Raw genomic sequence first — 5,374 nt, 5'->3', positions numbered from 1 at the left:
GACGCTTAATTTCTTCATTGTTCAATTTATGTTTTTATAAAAATGACATAATTTATCAGTGAATAATCAGTCTTTGCAGATGATACATTATGGCTGTTTTATGTTGTTAAAAACCTTGTAAACTAAACAGAAAAAGTGAAATAATTTTAAAATTGGCATATTTCTTTGAAAAAAAAATTAGTATACGTTGAATTCCAATTTGTTTGAAGTACATTGTATATCAAGATTATTCAAGACGTGGTAGGTTGTCAGTCTATCATAGAAGCATAAATACACACAAGACGAAGTGCGTCTGTTCCTGGGAGAACAACAGAGAAAATGTTCCGAGCACATTCGGTTGAAATTTGGACCCCGTCGAGTTTAGAACCTTTGCGGTTTCTTTGTAAAAGGCATTACTGTTGCACACATTTGTAAGAAGTTACAAATCCGTTACATAAATATTCCGTTGAGAACTTCCAAGAATGCATTTATGATTAGCTGTTTAAACTTAGACAACTACCGTTACTACACTCCGAGTTTCGAGGAGTCCGCCATTGTTTATGAGGTGTCATGTCGATTCGCCTCCTTTACAAAAACACACTGAACTTCAATTTGTCAATTAAGGAAGTATGGGACTCACGATTTTGAATCTACCGCGCAACTCTGAATGACGTAAACCAATTCGCGGTCGTTAAATCTGTTTGTTCAATTCTAAGGTATTAAACAATAAAATTTATATTGGAAAGGGTTTTATAGGTTTTTTTAAATAATAAAGCGTGAATATAAATGATAATAAGAGTTAATTTAACCCAAAATATTTTTTTACGACATAAATATCGGCTCAGTTTTCGGCAATGCGGAGGAAACGTGGATTTGATTTTGAACGCTGCGAAGACCAATCGCCACAGAAAGGTTGCTAATGTTCAGAAAAAGGATGGTCTAGTGCGAACGTGGACGTTCTCTTGGGCAGACCAATCACATATTTTGATATTACAGCTGAAAAAATTCTCATCAGAGATGGATGAAGATGACTCGACGCCAGTAAAAGCGATCTGTCCAGGTTTGACTTACATTCATTGATCATGTTGATAGAGTAAAAGTATTGGTAATCTCAGCAGGATTAAGTTCGCCGAGACTGAAAGTTTTTGATAGACGTTTTTTCAGATTTGCAGTTTCGGCGAATCTTGCTTAGACTAGAGTAAAAGTAAAATTGGTATGGACATCATTGAATTTTTCTTTATAAATGCTATGGCGTTGTAATGCACAAGCATTGATATGTAAGATACCTATGCCTATCAAAGTAGGCATCGTACATATTCGTAAGTAAAGCCCCAAGCACCTGAGATGTAATTTCATAATAAAAAAAAAATAATTATAATTATTTAAACAAGTTTTTGACAGTATGCCACTATGGTTCAATACACATATTAGAACACAGTGGAATTCTTTGTCTCTCATTATTAATAGTTAAACTTAATTCTAACATATATCAGAATTTGTATCATGTCGTCACATGTTTCAGATAATCAGATGTTTCCAGTAGTCGATTTTAAATGTATGGTTCAAAATGATGTCATACCACACATGCGAAATCTCCTGTCGTCTCTATGCATATTCATTAGTCAAATTATCTGGTATTCAATTTATATTTATACTCTGTCCCGAGTTTTTGCTTCCACTACTTTTCACTTGATACTTTGATAATCATAAATACCTTTGAGTTCAAACTACGTTCATCCACTATTATAAAAAATGTCCAGATTATATGTTTTGAAACGCCCCCTCTACCTCTTCGGGTTTCAATACACATCCCAAAATAAAAAGTCTGCTGAGATTTTGCATTGCATCAGCCATAAATAAGCCCGGATGATAACGTTGAATAATTGTGCGAGGTGTCTGGAGTACTTCCGAATGGAGAAAAGATGTAAACATTTCCCATTATAAATCTCTGTAAGAAATTTGTTTTTGTTCCTGTGAACTTTTATGAGTGAAAAAAGATAATTTGTCAATTAAGATATCTTGGATATTTTCCCTTTTATCGACTTCAACAGCATTTCTTTCACAGGTATGTGTATTTTTATTAAAAATAATCAAAAAGTGATGGAAGCAGTAACTCGGGACAGACTATAAGCTACAAGTTGAAACTGCAAATGATGATGACTTTGATTTTGTATCAGTAATTTCTGATGCTATATATGAGTGAGGTTAAAAATGATTTAGTTTTGATAGAAATTGTAAACTGACAGCCATTATGTGTGGGGTTAAGAGTTAGACTATTGGAAACCCATGATGTCAGGAGATGTATTTTAAAATAGAAAGACAGATTGAACACTTTATGTAATGATATACACTATGTTATACACATTAACTCATAATTTACATATTGACAGCAAAATAAATTTCAAATAGGCGTAAAATAGATGTCAAGTACAATGTCAACCTCAGATGGTGTCTTTTTTTCCGTTAAAACACTTTTACAGTGTCTGGAGTTTTTGTGTGACTTTCAGTCTTTCACAATAATGCTCCCTCAAAAATTACTTTTCACAGCCCCATGCCCTTCTCCATGTTGAAATATTTGCATTTATTTGATTGGAGAACATCTAATTTAAAAGTAAAGATTTCAGAAGTCATTGTCTTATATTAACTATTCCTCTCTTAGTAAATGTTATTATGTTTGTTAAATCTGAGTTAACCTTAGAGTCTGTTTATGCCTTTATAATATCAAGTACATATGCATATATTTTTTTTACTGATCAACTTTGCAACCAACTGGTGTTCCATTTAAAATTCTCTCATGGTGCCAAAATTCCTGATTATGTAACTTAATATTACAGATGTTGACCATGAAGAAGTTGTCTAAATGTCTGATTCTGGTTGGAGACAGTGGAGGAGTTTGGTGGAATTAGGGATGTAAGCAGATATGCATTTAAGAGAGCTCGATGGTCGAGGCCATTTTTAGACTGTATTGATCTCCTAATGAAGAAGAGCTATATATAGAAATATGCTGGTTGGCAGAATAGATAGAGAGAGTGAAGTCATGACGGTTTATCAGGTATTTGATAAATTACTAGTACATAAACTACTGGGTAATTTCGTTTGGTACAGTGTATCACTGTGATTGGTTTAATTTTCATGGATTTCAAGGGTATACTCTTTCATATCAACAAATTAAAGCCCCCATACAGTAAGGTAAAAGTTAATGTATTATTCCATATATATTTTGACTGAATCCTTAGTCCCAGAGATTATCATTGTGCAATATATTTTTTGTCATTTATTTTATTCTTTTTAATACTCTAAGCATGAGTATGCCAATTGAAAGTCTTTCATTCATTTAAAAAGTTTGTTTGTTATATCAGTAAATTCTATATTATATAATTTTTGAATGCCATGGAAATCAAACTGCATGTAGTTAAATAAACCCTGAATTGTCCGAGGCCTCGTCTTTGTGAACCATAATTGTACATCCTAAGAAATCCTTGTGTTTGAATGTCACAACAGTTTTTAGATATTTCTCTATGTATAAGTATTTAAGTTGATGCTATTTCCCATCTTTCAGGTCATTCATCTGTGATCGGGACATTTTCTGGAAAAATAGAAAACTTTTCAACAAGATCGAAATCCTGTCGCACATGTACCCTGTCTCTCAATTCCAAATCAACACCTCCTCCACATGATTGCATTATCAACTGGAACGGGAAGTTCTATGAAGGCCATGGAGAGTGACATGATAGAAGAGATGGTCAAGGATGTGAATGATGGGTCTATTTGTAAAGAGACAATAGTTGGTGATGAAGATAGCACAATGATTTCCAAACTTCGGACAAACATTGACACAAATATTGGTAAAACATTAGATGCTTATCATGTGAAGGAAATCTTAAGGAACCATCTATATTGTGAGAAAATAACACACAACTTTAACTTTCAAAGTCATACAGTATCTCAAAAGATGTTAATACTACATCTTTGCCCAAATAAAAAGCAGATGTTGCAAGGATAAGCCAAGGATGTGCTCTTGTCTGCTTCAATATTTATGTTAGATATATAATAAAATTGTTGATAGCGTTCGTTCTGGAGCGGTAATTGTCAGCTTCATTAGTTATGCTAGATTTGTAATACATGCAACAATGTTGAAATGGCTTTTGATTTGGGTGCATTATTTGTATAAGTTTGTTGATCTATTACATTGTACATATACATGTGAGGAGTTAAATGTCCTGTATAAACTTGATTAGTATTAAAAAAAAATCATACCATAATATATGGTTGTAACAGTTATGGATGTTGTTCTGCCAAAAAAGCTTAAAATTATATTCGGCATTTGTACTGTGCATTTTGTACATGATGTAATGCTGATTTCAATCTTTTTTTATGTTTCTGAGTTGAAAAAAATAATTATAAGATACATGTAGCAAATCATAAATTAAATATTTATTTGTTTATACATACTAGAATTATTTTGTTCCTACCTGGTATATTGTTATAAGGTGCAAATGGTTTAAAAAATTGTATTTCAGCAGAGGAATTTCAAGTTAAACAGAGGAAATTTGGGATTTAAATGAATAATATTTTACTTTTTTGGTGAATTTTATAAAGTACCAGCATTGTAGTAAAGATATTATTAATTGACTCAATCTTTATTGAACAAAAAGTTGGTATTGATTATTTTATCTACACTAGAATAGTGATCAAGTGAAAATGGCACGAAATTGTAAAAACAGACCAGAGTAAATTCAGATTGCAATATCTTTTTATCTAAGTCATTGACATATGAGTTTCTCCTTTTCCAGTGAAAGCATAACATTTGTATATTTCGTTTAAGTTCAAAAATAAAACTTCCAATTATATCAAAACAGATTTTTTGACCATTTTGCATTGAAGGTCAACACAAAAAGCAACAAATTTGAATCATGCAGAGGAAATTCGGTCGCACATTGTATGATACTGAGGAGGCTTTCAGAATTTTTGTTTTAATAAATTGTTCTTCTGTCAATGTATTTTAAATAGCATATAAGAAAAATGAAATAAAATTACTATAAACGATGTAACATTGCTTCATTTCTGTTATAAGTGGTGTATTTTGATGAACGGAAGTATTTCCAACAAGGGTATGTTTGGATACCGTTACCATGGAAACAAACATATTAACCTATCCAAAAATTGTTATATTTTGTTAGAAAAAATGCAATGCTATTTGTTGAACCAATTTTTAAAAAATTTTAATTACCTTGGTGTCAGTCCCATACTCCCTTAACTTAATGTTAAGCAAAAATGAAAATATTACTTTCAAATATTATGCAATTTATAGAAATAAAGTATGAAAGAATATTTAATTGAGTGTAAATTATTTTTTAAGTTCCAAAACCTTGAGGGTTCAAAAATGGAGGGGGTT

General features: G+C 31.7%; 1 long non-coding RNA gene across 1 annotated transcript; it reads left to right on the top strand.

The window, feature by feature from the left end:
• The first annotated feature begins 596 nt into the window (after window positions 1-596).
• On the top strand, window positions 597-5,025 carry LOC117688002 (uncharacterized). Its single transcript, XR_010707767.1, has 3 exons — window positions 597-2,044; window positions 2,814-3,031; window positions 3,539-5,025. It is a non-coding gene; the product is annotated as an uncharacterized lncRNA (long non-coding RNA).
• The last annotated feature ends 349 nt before the right edge of the window (window positions 5,026-5,374 follow it).

The sequence above is a fragment of the Magallana gigas genome, chromosome 1 (assembly GCF_963853765.1).
Source record: "Magallana gigas chromosome 1, xbMagGiga1.1, whole genome shotgun sequence".
Taxonomy (NCBI): domain Eukaryota; kingdom Metazoa; phylum Mollusca; class Bivalvia; order Ostreida; family Ostreidae; genus Magallana; species Magallana gigas.
This window is presented reverse-complemented; position numbering and strand designations above follow the sequence as displayed.